The sequence below is a fragment of the Euwallacea fornicatus genome, chromosome 6 (assembly GCF_040115645.1).
Source record: "Euwallacea fornicatus isolate EFF26 chromosome 6, ASM4011564v1, whole genome shotgun sequence".
NCBI lineage: Eukaryota > Metazoa > Arthropoda > Insecta > Coleoptera > Curculionidae > Euwallacea > Euwallacea fornicatus.
This window is the reverse complement of record NC_089546.1, coordinates 2,674,044-2,690,925: the sequence shown is the minus strand read 5'-3', so window position 1 is coordinate 2,690,925 and position 16,882 is coordinate 2,674,044. Positions and strand designations below refer to the sequence as shown.

The 16,882-nt window shown below is 33.0% G+C and overlaps 1 protein-coding gene across 1 annotated transcript in view; it reads right to left on the bottom strand.

The window, feature by feature from the left end:
• Positions 1-5,925: 5,925 nt before the first annotated feature.
• Toll-6 (Toll-like receptor 6) overlaps positions 5,926-16,882 on the bottom strand; it is a 73,390-nt gene continuing 62,433 nt past the window's right edge. Inside the window, exon 2 of the mRNA XM_066283093.1 lies at positions 5,926-9,848. The gene's annotated coding sequence lies outside the window, so the exon portion shown is untranslated. The remainder of the gene's footprint in view (positions 9,849-16,882) is intronic.

The window sequence follows — 16,882 nt, the reverse complement described above, 5'->3', positions numbered from 1 at the left end:
AGAACGTCGGTGAAAAAATTATTTACGCTATAACTTGATAACCAAATGAAAATCGGATAATACATTCGGGTTTTTTTACATTTATTTTTCATGTACAACACGCTTATGAAGTTTGGCAGGGTCGTCCTCGCTCACGCTGTATAATTTCGTACAGCTATGAAAATATCTTGTTATTTTGTTCCAAATATGTTAAAATTTCTTTTAACATATTTGGCAGCTCTGCATTTCCTTTCTGTGTCTCCCCTCCGTCTGCACGATTGGCTCAGAAGTGTTCGGTCACTATGAGATTTTCGCTCTCTGAATTTCTCTATTTCTCGTCTCTGCGAGTATCCAGGTATATCTTAATTTAGAAATGGATTCCCAATTTCCTCCTGTCGAATCTCCCCCTGTTTTCTCCTTGGGTAAATGAGCGACGTTAAATACGCAATCATGAGTTAGGAATGATAAGCAAACAAGGACTTCTTTGAAATAGAGCGAAGTCGTCATACACGTCGTTGGTATAAATCGTCGTTTTTCAGATGGTCTAAATTTCTAGAAAATCACGCGAATTTTCGATTCGTGACCCAATTTATTTGGAAAATGATAGAATAACCACCCTTATTTTACACACTAAACACACTAATTATAATTTTCAAACAATATGAAAATTTCCAAATTCAGTATCGCTATTAGTAGGTATTATATTAACAGCCATAAAAGCAATGTATAATAGATGTGAACATAACGGTGTGTGCCCATTGATAAAACCAGCGAGCCGATAATTTAATATTCAATGGACGAGATTATTATTCCATCGGTAACTGTGTTGTTACAGCTTTATTGGCAGTAATTGTACATTTTAATAAGACATCAAGCAGGTTCAATGAATCGTTGCAGGAAATGAGAAGGGACTTGTGTAAACACAATGAGTTTTAAACGCACAATCAAAGGTGCGCGCTTTTCATTATTCACTTCTCGTACCACTTGACTCATATTAATATCTATAATAGAAATTTCCGGTGAATCGGCAATAATCAAAGGAATTTTAGCATAAAATCAAGAAATTAGGCCTAACAATAAATCTGTCATTTCGCGGCAGATGTCCTGCGAGATTTATAGACCAAATTCCTCGAAATAATTTTGAAGGCGTCGTGCCCATTGTGGCAATCTCCTCTGTCATTCTCTAAGACATAAACTAAATAAAATTAGGTTTTAAGATGCCCTCTCAGCGTGAAGCACCTCGTGCACAAAAAGCTTCACAAATTGCAGAATGACACCGAGAACGGTTAAAAGGTGTTTTTAAAACGATCAATAGGTCCTCATGGAGGGCATTGTGTTGGGTGAATGGGTCAAGAGAAAAGGTGTCGAAGAAAATGCAATTTGTATTCGATATAGAATAGAATCTAATGCCGTGTCTTTTACACAAACGTCATAAATTCTTTACAGTGACTTTTGGTTTTGGGTCATTTGATTCGAAGTTATTGATGATCTTTGAATGGGATGTGGGAATAAACCTCTTGTGCATAGAAACCGTTCGAGTTTTCCGGGCAAAAATAATTTACTCATATGGTAAATAGAAATAACATCTCTTGACAAACACGTTAATAAATTGGCCGAATTTTCCACCCACGTAAATTTCCACAATAAATAGCCGGGCTCGTCAATAAAGTTGGGATTTGGAAACCACAAAAGTCTGGAACTAATCCCCTTGTCTGGCAAGATGCCCGTCGTTGTTTGACATTGTGCCTCGTCATCCTAGAAGAGGTATAAGCCGCAGCGGAAATATCTTTTAAAGTGAATAATGGCCAGATTAAGAGGTTGTTTTTTCATCTAATAAATTGGACAATGTTGGCGAAAAACTGGGGACATGCATTGTTAAGTATAGCAGATTGAAATAGAAAATGCAAATTAAATTACTTTGGAGGGGGAGGCGGCCTCTAGAAAAATATAGAATTTTATAAGTATTTAAAGAAAATGCGACAAAATAAAATTCTATTAAGAACATCTAAAAACATAAGTAAACACGTAAATTTGAACGTATTTTTTGTAAAATTTGAATAAAATCTGATAACGTGCATAAACGAAAAAAGGAATAAAGATTTCTAGAGGTATTAACCACAAAAGCTGATTAACTTGCTTTTCGCTTCTAAAAAGCGCATTCTTGCAAAATCGTGACTTGTTAAATTTATCGGCCTTCGATTTTTCTTCAATTAGCTCCTGTATAGGAGTTACTGCCAAAACGCCTTCTCGTTTCCTAAAGTAAGAATAAATCGAACTTTTAAGCACCAAAAGAATGAAAAAAATCCTATCAATCCTTAAAACTGTAGCACAACGCCAGCAAAACATTTAGTCTTACATTCCTTTTGATTTTTAGTTTATATGACAATTATGTACTCATTGCGACTTCTTACTGTCCCTTATCTACGTGCCCTCCAAAAAATTCAAACTTAATGTTTTTTTTTCTTAATCTAAATGATTTTAAGTAAAATAAAAATTAAAGATTTTTTTAAAGATTTAATGTATGACACTGTGAAGTTGTAACGTGAAGTCGGTCGAATAACACACATAAGAGCTCGCTATAACTAATCTCTCAACGCCTAAAAAGACGTCCATCGGACTGTTTTTATTTTACGAATTGCAAGAATCAAACTTTAGATGCCATTAACTCTCCTTTTGCTTTTGGAGATAAAGTCAGTTTGATCTGAGAAATCATATCTTCACAATATGTATAAGACGTTATCTTTGTAGGTTCCTTTACTACCTACGACTGGTCATTGCGATCTTCGAAAGGGCGATGATTAAATTAAATGGTTAGAGGGAGTTAAGACTACATCAGGAAGTCCTATGGTTTTTACAAGAAAAAAATAATTGAGAAAATTCTTTAAGGAATTTATTGAAATCCCCTAAGTATTGTTTCACAAAACTAGCATCTAAAGTTGAATTCCCACAGGAATGTTGGACCTGCGACTTGCAAAAGATATTACATGACCATTAGAACTACCATCTATTGTACAAAGATCTATCGTATAATCTCCACTTAAGGTATTGACATAGAAGTCTCTTTATTCAAGCTAAAGATCTTTGAAATTTTCAGTTTTTGACAAACGGCTCTTGAACTAATTGACATCCGCATTGAACTTATATACTAAACACTAAAATGCGTTGGATGTAAGTATCTTTTTTCTCATGTTATAGACTTTTAAAATTTAATACATTTTTAGATTTTGTCAAACGAGACTAAAAAAATTTGCGCCACTATGTGACCTTCGCGTTTCTATTAAATTACAGATATACAGGGCGTTCGGGTTGTTGTCAGCAGGATTTTGACCACGCATTCTACACATAAAAATAATATTAGTTTACTATAGAAACTATAATCGAGAAATGCTTTGTCAAGGAAATACAGAGTGTTAAAATTTTATATTTTTTTCAATTTATCTTTTATAACTCTCGAAGTGTTTGAAATATTTACCTTAAATTTTGAAGATAAGTTACTGTTTAGAGTCTACATGGTTCGGTAATTCTAGATGATCGTGAAATCTATAGGGTAACATTTTTTGGGTTTATGACCCATTTTATCGATCAAAACTTCTTTGTGGTCAACTGCACAGTATTTAATTTTATATTTTTAAATTGTTTGTTCAATTTAGGAATTTTTATGTGTTTTGATTATATGTTACCGTTTTTCAGTTATTTGGAAAATGAGAAGTAATGCAAGCTACTTTTTTCATCGAGTGGATTTAGTTGGTTTTTAACATTGCTCACCCTCCACTGACATTATATTTTCTGACACACCTGTACGGTATAAACCTGAGCAAGGATTTATTTATTGACAATTTCAAGGTAAAGCGGACTTTTAAGAGAAGAGGAAAACTAAATACTGGACAAAAGGTTAACAGTAATTTTAGCCGCAGAATAAATTGAATATAAATAATTTATTCAATTACAAAATAATTTAAATGAACATCAAATAATTATTATTACACAAATTGTTCAAATTGATCGGTATTACATCCTATACATAAATTACGTCTCTGTAAAAACCGCTGAACATTTTTCAAATTCTGAGTAGTTACTCTAAGAGCTAGATTTCTCACTCACCTTATAAGCTTTTCTCGAAAGTGGACAGGATTAGAGTACACATATTTCTTCATGAACCCTCAAACATACAAATCTAAAGGTGTTAGATCGCGCAATCGAGGAGGCCACTGGAGCAATTGGTCTTCGGCGACCTACTCATTTATGTAGATAGTTGGCATTTAGCCAGTTCCCTACCATCAGAGAATAACGTGAGGACATACCGTCTAATTAACTTATATTCAAAATTTGAACTAAATATCTCAAAAACTTTGGTAGCTACGCAAGATTTATTGAAAACACCATGAAATTTCAACACCTTGTATTTTTTTCGCAACGCATTTCTCGAATACAGTTTATGCAGCAAACTGACATTATTTTTATGCGTAGAATACGTGGTTAAAAATCTGGTTCAAAAAAACCGGCACCCTGCATTTTCATTTTCTCTAATGTGCAGCTTTTGATGAATGAGGTAAAAAAAACTTGGCACAGGTCCTACAACGTGAGTAAAACATGAACAAATTTTTAACAAATACTCCTTTAAGCTTTTATTTTGAATTCTGTTACAAAATCTATGGGCATAGATATTTCATTTCTCAAATTCCAGATTTGAAATTTTTAAAGCATATTTTTGAAGAGCGACTTTAAAAAACTTTTGCACCGCAACTAGAAGTGAACTAAGCGATTAAATATTTTTTGGTGTGCCCACATTTTTCACCATGGTGCATTGGCATAGTTGACTCTAAAGTGAGTTAAAAAAAATGTCGAAACTGCACCTCTACTACTAAACGTGATCGTAAACTACATCTACATTTCATGTTGCAAACATGTGTTTTCTGAAGTTACATTTTTTTTTATGTTTTCCAGTTTAAAACGAGTTTAACCAGATTAAAAAACTGACACGCCTCTGAAACTATACTATAAAGTTGAATATTTTTTGGCAATTTCTCCTCTCTCTGTCTCACTTTTATGTTGTACATACTAAAGTTCATTGGTGTCGTACCTTGCTTTTCAAGCCAGTTTCTGTAAATTTTCAAAATATTATATTTTCCACAAGCTAGGTTAAACATTTTACTACCATCACTGGAAATACGCCGGAGAACTGACCATTCTTTGAAAAATGCTTTCAAATACGAACTTGTTGTCCAGGGGTTTTCTCTGTACTGCCGTGTTCAACCATCTTTATTCACCCTCTTCTGGAATCAGAGTTGTCAGACCAGGGTCCAACTTCAAAATGCAATAGTCTTGTATCCCAATTAAGCAAACAGGGTCGCGATTGCGTCTGAATTTATCAGGCCGCATTTTTTGTCCCAATCAAACGGTTGATCCATACAGTTACTGTCCGAAGCGGACAATGTCAGTTGCATTTTTAAAACGAAATTTACGGCAAGTGATAAATCAGGAACGTATTTGCCCAGGTCCATTTACCGCCGCTGTAAACATATTGACAGCCCTTTGATTTATTGAGGGAGGTTATGCCTAACCGGAAGCTTGTGTGGAAAGTTCCGATTCGTTTCATGTCTGAAAGTTTTGGGGAACACGCATTAAATATGCTCCGGGGATTGTGTAAGTGCGAAAAACTGCTTTAAGTAATTTCGCTTTTGGTTTGGGTGAAGAAAGACTTTCGGATTACTTTGAGAACGAACGCAAAACCAATTTGCTTGCAGTCTGTGCAACATAAAAGTCAAACTTTCCTAAAGCGAGTTTAATTTGAATGAGATTAATTTAAAGGCTTCTTTTTCCAGGAAATGACAAGTTTCCAGTATTAGGGATTATTTTTGCATTGTCGAAAAACTTTTTGCTGAAATTTGCATAACTTCCGTCCGGGATCTGGAACCTCCATGTGAGAACACCATCAAAACCAATCCAAACTATAAATACTTTTATTCATCATAATTAATTTGTTGACGCTAATTGAAAGCTCCAAATATTTGCTTTGTACAAGATATCGGTCACAGGGCCTTGAATGTGATGAAAATATATGTATATTATTTAAATCGCTCGTATGTTCATTTTGTATTTACACTATACAAACATTAATAATAGGAATCAAAACATATGTGAAATACATTTGCGCCCAGAAGCAATTATTACAAGCAAATAATATTTATTTCCTCTGATGTTTGAAAATTGGTATTTGCCTTGATTGGGCACAGGTGAACTAGGATAAATTACATTTGTTAAGAGCAATATGCAAGTATTTTGACTGTTTAACAATAATTACATTTTTTACTAAAGGCTTTCAAATATAAATATGTCGACACTTAGATAACTGTTGTATTTTACAATTATTTAGAAAATTTATTTATAAATTCGTTACAAGTAGTCAGTCCAATTTAAATATCAACAGAACTTAAATATTTTATACTATGTACAGAATAACATTTTCTTCAATACTAATTCACCGACATATTACAACTTACTTGCAGGCAGCATTAGTGTGCTTAAATCGAATCGGCCTAAAAGCTACCAAATTTTGATTAAAGTCATTCGGAGTTGTCAAATGTGTTACTAGATTTGTCGAAATTTAAATGTTCAATTTCGGAAAATGTGTCACAAATATATTTTAAGAAGTGAGGAGAAATGACACAGTTGTTTTTTTTTTTAAACTTGTCATTATCATTTCATTGAGAAAATCTTACAGAAACGGTTTAAAACAATAATTATTGGATTGTGTTGTTTGATCGAATCAGATTATAGGTTGATCGTGATCGTGATAATTGACAAGAGTGAAATTTTATATGCGTCGTTTTATGCAGTGAACTCACAGCACAGGTAAGTATTTCAGGAGATCTATGATTTCCTCCTGAAAAAGTAGTAGAATTGGCAATGGTGTTGAGTGAAATATGTCACAGGGGTCAAGTGAAATGTGTCGTTTCGTGGGATTGAATTATGTCGGGCTCTCTTGAAAATTCGTCAAGTAAAATGTACTTTCTAACGCTTGCAATGGGGTTCTAATATTCCGTGAACTTGGCTTCAAATCTCGGAAACGTGTACGTAAAGTCCAAAACTGCGACAGTATCAAAATGTCAAAATATGGCAATTCATCTAATTTTAATGTCAACGAATATTTGATTGTATTTTTTACTGAGGCAATTTCAGCATTGAATTGTCAAATTTCCCATTTTATGCATTTTAGTGCTCATTTTCAAAAATTTTTGGCGAATGTGCTGTTTTTAAATCTATGATTTTCTTAAAATTAGAAAAAATTTCAGTTTAATGGTATTAATTTATCTCACTAAAGTCTACACTGGCAAATCGCGTCAATTTAACGTATCAGAAAATATAATGCTTAAATGCTTGAGAACGTTTCAAAAATATTAATGGATCAAAGTCTTCAAATTATTTCAACTATGTAACTAATATGCGATCTAAATTAAAATTTGATCTATTTTTAAAACAAAGGTTGTATTGATTTGAAGGTGTCATTTTATAAGTTAAAAAAATTTCAGATAAATTATACTTTTTAACTGTGACCATCAAAATTTCTAAATTTGTCAATTTAAAAGTATAATTTCCTCCATTCCTAACGAAACTTCAGCTTTTGTGAAAATTTTCAAAAATATGTTTTTTTTTCATGTGTGACTGTGTCAGGTCACCTTAAACGTGCCATTTTATTCCTTAAAATTTTACACATTAAATCATTCTTCGATATTATCATGGAATGCTGGAATTTTGGACTTTCATTTTATACAATGTCAAATTAACTGCTAAATGTCCAAGTAGATTGTCAAATACTTAGGGAATTCAAGCTTCGATCGCTTCAGCTCTAAGCCGCTGCAAATTCTTTGAATGCCCCTAATTAGCCTCAGCCCAATCAAAATAGACCTTTGCTTTGTCAGAAAACTCTAGAAAAAATTAAATTATGTCACTGTGTGCTAGTGTAATACAGTAGCAAGTGTCTTTTTACTTACTAGCCTTCAAGTCGTTAAATATAGTATTTTTCGTCCAGACCAATTGTAGCTTGGAGAATGCAATAAAAGATAAGACAGAATAGAATTTTTGCAATTCGGTGTAAACCAGGAATAGCAAATGCATCTAACTTAAAAGTGTCATTGTGCTCAAATAAAATTTGTCTTCTGAAGTTTTGTCAAGTGAAAATTATCACTTTATTCGCTTAAAATTTGCTTTGGATTATGGACAAAATTCCAAATATACATATTTCATTTTTAAACTGTGACTGAATCAGAATTTCAGAAATATTATCAACTTTAAATATAATTTTACCCCAATAAAACTTTATCTTGAATTCTCGAAAGCTATAGAAAAAATTATTTTTCTTTCCTTCAAGACTTCACATTTTCCTGTAAACCATTAGGGAAAATAATTATATTCTAACTCACGATTCCAAGCAAGTACGATATATGAGTGTTTATTAAAGCAATGTGGTCTAAATTGCATATTGAATTATTTAAAATCTTCAATCAATGAATTTTAAAAATGTTTCGAAAGTGTTGTTGATTTCTTCGGTTTGTGCCATCATAAAATATTCTGTGCAACTATCTGTAATTTCACGATTGCTTTATACATATACAGGGCGTTTGAAAAAGTTGGTACGAAACTTAAGGAGGAGAAAGTTGAGTCAAAAAGGGTAAAAAATTCTTATAAATATTGATCCGCCGGAGCACCGTTACTGAGATATGGCCGTCCAAAGAGGTCCTGCCCTTTGGATATATTTTTTAATAACTTTTTTTCTGATTAAGATAATGGAATGAAAGTTGTAAGTAAAATAATAATGCCATAAGAGTCTTTAACTATCATACGTTTCATCAAAATCACTTACAAATAAAGGTGGTTTCCTAACTATTCCTAACAGAAATGTTTCTAATGTTTTTTACTCACTTGAATATTTAAACAAATAATATTCTTTTCTAATTGATTAAACTTTTTGGAAACAAAAAATTATGCACCTTTTTTTCGAATTCTGTGTAGTTTAGACAGAAATAATGAATGACTCAGCCTAACAACATTTTAAAAATATTTTCACATAGTACGTGTCTTTCATGGTCACAGTTTCATCGTAGTGATTGTCAGTTTCTGTAATACAAATAGTTTGCACACAAAATTGATAATTAACATAAGAAAGCAAAAAGGTAAAGAAAATAAACTTTAATCCAAAATTTTAGGTTATCACTTTGAATCATAAAATGCGTACAAAGCTTGTAAGTGACAATCACTACAATGAATTTGGCACCCTGAAAGATATCTAATATGTGAAAATGTTCAAATGATATTACTAGGCTGAGTCATACATTATTGAAAAAAATAATGATTTCTGACAGAGCTATGCATATTTCAGAAAAGAACTCTATAATTCATTAAAAAATAATTTTATGTACTCGATAATTCAAAGGAATAAAAAAATTTTAAATTTCCTGTTAAGGATAGTTGGAAAACAATCCTTATTTATAATAGATTTCGATGAAACTTATAATAGTTAAAGACCCTAATGGCATGATTCATTTCCTTATCTAATGAAAAAAAAGTTACTTTTGGAAATATCCAAATGATAGGACCCCTTTGGAGGGCCGTATCTCAGTAACAGTGTTCCGTGGTGTCAATGTTCAAAGGATAATTTTTTGGTATTTTTGGCTCTACTTTCACCTCTTTAAATTTTGTACCTACTTTTCCAACCGCCCTGTATACCAACGATTAAGTTAACAAAGTCTTAATCTCTAAATGTACTTTTTCAAAGCCTTTGATGCTAGTAAACTACAGTGGGTTTCGCTTCAATCCTCCTCGGATTCGAGTTGCTTCGCTGCATACGTCTAATATTGTTGGATCTCGGCATACTGAAACAAGAAGAAAATTATATGAGAAATATTGCAATCTGCAATGATAAAAGCATCGAAAGAGGCCAATCGGGCTAATTTGTATATCATATACCCTCGTTTGTACTGACAGTCCCTTTATTTATGCTGGTGTCATAGGGAATGATAGGGACGTGTACGTGCATACATTGTTTCAAAAATTAAATTACGTTTTTGACGGGGCCTACATACATGCATATTCTCCGCTACAGTGACAAATCATCGCTCATTGTATTTGACTAAATAGTCCGACAAGGGACATGTGAAATTTAATTGGAAGTAGGTTTAGACAATGGGTTTGAATTCGAGAATAAATGAGTGCGAAAGACGGAGGAAAACTAATTATAATCAGGTTTTAAAAAGGTGCCGGTGAGGAAGGGTGAAAAACTCCTTCTAAACTTTATATACTGGTATATTTTCCATTTTTTTTCCCATTTTTTCGGCGCTTTGATAAAATATTGCTCATTTCCTTTCCGCGGAGCAGGCATTTATTTTAATTTTAGAGGTAAATGTTTTGAAGTGGAAAACGTTGTTTGCCGAGTTATTATAGTTAAAGCAGAGCTCGGATTGACGGCTTACATTAAACTTCCCGAACATTATTGATTCTCTTAACATAGGGAGGTTTCCTTAACAATTCTGCTGAAGAGGATTAATCGGAAAAACTCGCTTTTGTCCCATTCCATGAATGTTTACCGCAAATATAAACTCAGAGCTCATTTATCAAACTTAGCGTCACGAGTTCTATGCGTTTCTGCGATCTTACCTACTTTTGTGAGAGATATTTCCCAGTTTAGAGCTTTGTTTGTTAAGGATTATCTCGGCATTTTAACCACAAATCCATCCCCCAAACAATGAGGATATTACACTTATTTAACCCCTACAATGTTGCCTTTGTGGTAGCTTGCAAAAATGTGCCTGTAGGCCCGAAACCGTATGTCATGACGCAGCACTTCTCCATTAATTATACACCATATCATCACAAGTGCGGTTTTCTTCTAAAAAACTTATTATTTTTGCTAATCTACCTGGCCTGTGCCATCCCACAAGCCATCTGCCTCGTTTCATTAATAATCTCCAGGTGTTTTGCACTTTCTGTGGAGCCAATTTTCTTCATTGTTTTTAAAACAGGGCTCCCTCTATTGGCTGAAATAAGCTTTCAACCCTTTGAAAAAACGATCGCTCTATAGATAGAGCGGTGGTTTTTTCATTCGGTGAAAAACCCCGTCTCCTTTACATGATTGATGACGCGATGACTCGTAGATGTTATAGAACATTATTAATGTATCAGAGAAGGACAGAGTTAATCTTTAAATCCCGTTTTTGAATTTATTGCTGGGGCAACGGGACGTGATAGGGGCGTTTTATTTTCATTCAGCAACGTTCGATTAGCTCATGATACGAGTTTGTTTTTCCAGAGTTTCATTGGAATATAAGGGTGGAGGTGTATTCCAAATTTAAACTGTATTAAAACTGGTTGATTTGAATCTAGTTATTCGAAGTTATCAATAGGCTGCTGGCCCTAAAACTTCTCTGTTTTATGGAAAAGAGGTCGGCGGCCGGCCTCCAGAAGCGGAACCAGACAATTCTCCAAATGTCAAGGACAATCGATCCGGTAATAAACTGAACTTCTCTTATATTGTTCAGACATAATCCATTGGGGTTGTTTCAATGAATCATGATACATCGTTGATCGCGATTGATTCATATCAGTGTATAGGATGTCCCATATTCGTCTCTGAACGTCGGGATCTCGGGAAAAATAGCAGATACGGAGTCAGCTAAATGGAGACAAAATTGTGCTTTTATGAGATGAGCGTTTGGCCTTTTTATTTGAAAAGAAATTCCCCAAGAATTACTTCAGAAGATATCCGGAAAAAAATAAAATTTGTTATTTCCTTTTTATTTTTGTGCTTTAAAATACAGAGAGACATGAAAACGGAGAACATTTTTTTAAAGCGCATATTTCCGCGCTGCGACACGAAAATAGTTTTTCGGAGACACGGCGTTTCGGTTTGTTAATACTATTATAAACTTTTCTTTTTCAAATAGTGGTCCGAATGTATTTTACGAATTCGACTAATCATTGGTAATTGAAAATCAACCATGTGTCACATTTACCGATTTCAACGTCCAGATCAAAAATATTAAATGTAAACATTTTGAAAATACATTTTCATCATTCCGGTCGTTCCTGCAGTCAAAGAGCAGTTTCAAATCAATTTAGTAAGACTAATAATACCACTGATTAAACACTCAAATAATGAATAAAGTAATATATATATTTAAAAAAAAAATTTTTTTTATTCTGAAATAAAAACAAACACATAACACAAATGAATACAAATATCAACAACTTAAGCTTTTGGAACAACGATGCTCACATCAAGTGTTTAAAAATGAATCCCTCTGCCGTAATACATTTCGCAGTATGCTTCTATTATCTTAATATCGCCCTTTGAATGACTCGTGCTGGGATTGAATGGATTTCCTTGATTAAATTTTACCTTAAGGCGTTGATATTGTCCAAAATATATTTGTATAGCTTATTTTAAAGGTAACCCCAGAAAAAATACTCTAATGGGTTCAGGTCTGATCTGCGGACAGGTCAATGAACTGCACCATTGCTAACTATTTACGTATTTGGAAATATTCGGTTCACCAAAGCGATTACTTTTCGAGCATTATGAAGTTGGCACCACAAGTTTTGTAATGTTGCTGTTGAATCATTTTCCAGGAATTCTAAAATATCGTTGTTGATTAAATCCATCTATTCCTGGAAAGCTAAATTTCCAACAATGAAAGAAAGACCGATAATTTTATTTTTCAACATCCTTATGCAAACATTAAAGAATTGTCTGCCTTGAGGTCTAATCTGCTAATTCTATCGAGGATCTTCAATGCACCAAAAATGCTTATTGTTTCTATTAAAAATGTTACTGATCGAGAAACTGCATTCACCTCCCCAAATCACCTTGTTCAAAATTTTTAGTCCTCCGTTATTTTTTCTCGAATCCACAAACACACCTTTATCTGATCTTCATTGTTTATCGCCGGATCTTCAGGTCTGGGTTACATGAACTTTGAAAGGTTTATAGTTAGTGTGTTTAAAAGTTCTTCCAATTGTCATTCTAGATATATTCAATTAATTTTCGAAATATCTGACAGAAGCTCGGGGATTGTCACTAACATTAAACAAACGTAGAACTGTTAAAAATTAAATACAATAGTATTAGATACTTTTGTAACTAGTGCGCCAAATATACTAGTCCGCTCATAAAGACTCAATTTTGCTTCCATTTACCCGAGTCTGTATCTCTTACGGTTTCCGAGATTCCGTGTATTTTAGGAATCTTCTTCACACCGATACAATAGCCTTCTTGTGGCAATCATTGATAGAACGCCATATTATTGTTCCAGAGTCCAATCTAAAACTCTCCCTACTTGGACAAGTAATAAATTATAAAACAATATCTGATTACAAATCTCCCAGGATCCCAGACGAAAAGGAAAACATGTTTGTGATATAGGGAATTAAAGTAAATTTAAAGTCGGAAGAGATCCTCGGTAGATGATTAATGAAAAGTTGCAAAACAAAGGATGATAATTCAAGCTGTGCGGAACTCTGGGAGATGCAGAGTACACAGATGATGGACATACAGCGTGTCTTTAGCTGAGTGCTCATTGGAGTTATATAGAGAACCGCAAAAGTTAGAAAATGACGATTTGGTTTGCAGCCATTTAAGCCCAAGATCTATAGATTGAAAATATTTTCAAAATGACGGCACTTCTGAAAGTATCGTAAATTGATAGCAACTTTATTATTTTAAATAGAATATCTATGGGGTTTTTTATGATTCTTAGTTGAATTTCAGGTTAATTTTATATAACATACGGATAACCACAAATGTCAACTTTCGGAGATTGAAAAAAATTTTACGTCAAAATTCTTGAAAATCTTCTGTTCAAAAAAATGGTTATAATGGAATTAACAAAGGTAGTAACACAAAATTTTGCCGGTGAGAAGCTAAAATATTGCACTTAATTCTTCTCAATTTCAATTTGGATAATCATATACAGGATGATCTGTAAAATTAATTGAAATATACTAGCACAAAAATGCCAAGAAGTCATTTTCTCAAATGGGATACCACATATTTTATTATATGAGGTAAAAGGCCATTTCATTCTGCATCCAATTATTTATCATTTTACTGTTTTTACATAAGAATCGTTTTGAGTTATTGAAGTTTGAAATTTGAAAATGAAACAATATATATGTTTGTATATATTCAACACATGGGTAGTTGCTTGGCGTTGTTATATTATTCACTACGTGTCAAAAAATGATTTTAGTAATTAGTCACAATGTTCATCATTTGTTTCTAAACAGTTTTTTGCCCACAAGTGTACCTGGTAAAAACTCAAATTAATTAAAAAAAAAGTTATGTAAGAATAAGAAAATGTTACGTGATTCGATGCAGAACGGAATAGCCTTTTAACCCATGCAATAAAATATAGGGTGTCCCATTTGAAGAAAACGAATTTTTGCGATATTTGTGTTGGCCTAGTTCAATTTATTATGAGACTACCCTGTAGATAATTATCAATATTGATATTGAGAAAAATGTAGTGCAATATTTTGATTTGCTACTCAGAAAATTTTGTTGTCCTGCCTTTCTTAGTTCCAATGTGGCATTTTTTTTATACAGAAGATTTTTGCCGACTTTGTTATAAAACAATTCTTATCTGTGAAAGTTGTCATTTTGGCATATTACATAAAATTGACATGAAATTCACGGCACAGCATAATAAAAACGTATAAACATAGTCATTCCATTTAAAATAACAACATTTTAATCAATTTCCAGCACTTCAAGATGTGCCGCTATTTTGAATATATGTTCAATCAATAAACCCGGGGCTTAAATTATTGCATATCAAATTGTTATTTTGTGACTTTCATCGTTTGCTAAATGCTTCTAAAGGGCTCTGGGCTAAAGACACCCTGTACGTTCCTCTATTTTTACATATTACAATCGGTCCGCCAAGTACGAAAGAAGAACCCTAATTAGTCTGTCAAAGGACCCATACTAGAGATTCAGACCCAATGCCGGCGCTTCATTATCATAGTTCATCCGATCGAGAATTTTTTGTAAGGGTCTATGAGTAACGTCCATTTGAGCTCAATCATTAAGTGAGCGACATACGTACTGTAAAAAGAACCCAAATTTGTCACACATGAAATGCCGGAAAAGACAAAATCCTGAAAAGGGCATAACAGACCTGTCATCTCATTGGGTATACCTGTAAGGGACAATTTTGAATAATTTTCACAAGATAGACGTAGGTCTATAATTTTCCAAAGCACCCGAGTGACCCTCCTTAAGAATTGGACAGACTTGGGTCAAAATTGCCTGACTTAGGAATAAGATTAAAACACATATATTTTAATGATGGGATTAACGGAATAAAAAGTGAAATTATCACAGATTATAATTTTCAAATAAAATTAATTACAAAATTGCAATAGCGCATGGCAAAGTATTTCTACGAGAGTTTAGAAATTGTGCTTCACATTTGATATTGAAATCAGAATAACAGCAATTTCAATACCAGAATCGGCATTTCAGATATATGCCATATTAATTTATTATTATTCAAGTTAAAAAGTGGATGTTTCATCGAATAATAAGAGTTTTTAATGATATTGACGGGTACATTTGAACCGCAACTATGCCGGAGCAGGTTAGTTTAATAATTAATTTATTTTTAGTTCACAGCAATTTTAGTTTCAATACTGAAATCGACAAACTTATCGTATCCCACCACCAATTCCCTAATAAGCAAAGAAACGTATCCCGACTAAGGCAAGTTCTTGCTTGAAATTAACGATGATTGATAAACACCGCGTTTATCATATATTATTATTACTTTGTTGATGGTTTAAATGCATCGATTTTTAAGTTTAATATTGGCTATTTAACTTTAACCTCAAAAAATAAGTATTAGAACTAACCTGAACTAACCTGAACTAAAATTTCTCGTGATAATTAAACACGTCTTTGGGTTCACTACCTGAGACCATTAAAAAGGTTAGTGCTAATAATTTAATTTGGTATTACTTGAATTAGCAATAGCATGTTTCAAAGCTCATATACAGTGTGACCCATTTGTTTTGGGGTCAGTCTGTAAAAAGTTTATTGATTGTGCGATTTAGCCCGGATCTTTTTTTAATTATGGAACTTGATAAACTGCATATTTTCAGCAAAAATGGCCTGATTGATATACAATTAAAGGCCTATTATGACAGTTTCTAGGAACGAAATTTTAATAAATCATATTAGCGATTTTTTTTGCAAAAATCTGTGCGCACCACTGGATTGATCACCTCTCAAAGCGGGCCAGTACAAAATTTGAAATAATAACGATTTTGTAGAAGAATCAAAACTGCACCCTCAGTAGTTATTTATTTTGAAAAATTGATATTAGACTATGGAGAACAAGTGAAGTGTTTAACTGTCAAAAAATTAAGTCTACATCGATATTAGAACTTATTTGTACTTAATACAAATTAAATTATAATATAAATGATAAATAATAAATTTTTGAAAATAAGCAAGTACCCAGCGTGCATTTCTAATTCTTCTACAAAATCGTTATTACTTAAAATTTTTCGATGAAATGTTGTACAGGCCCATTTTGAAAAGTGGCCAATCCATTGGCGTGCAGATTTTTTCTAAAAAAAAATCGCTAATATGATTTATTAAAATTTTGGTCCTAGAAACTGTCATATTAGGCCTTGAATTTTATGTCAACAAAGCCATTTTTGTTGAAAATGTGCAGTTTATCAAGCTCTATAATTAAAAAAAACATCCGAGCTAAATCGCACAATCAATAAACTTTTTACAGACTGACCCCAAAACAAATGGGCCACACTGTTTGTACATATGTAAGGATGTGTCTGCAAAATGCTTAGTGACCTAGATGCAGCACAACATAAAGTTTAAAACATTTTC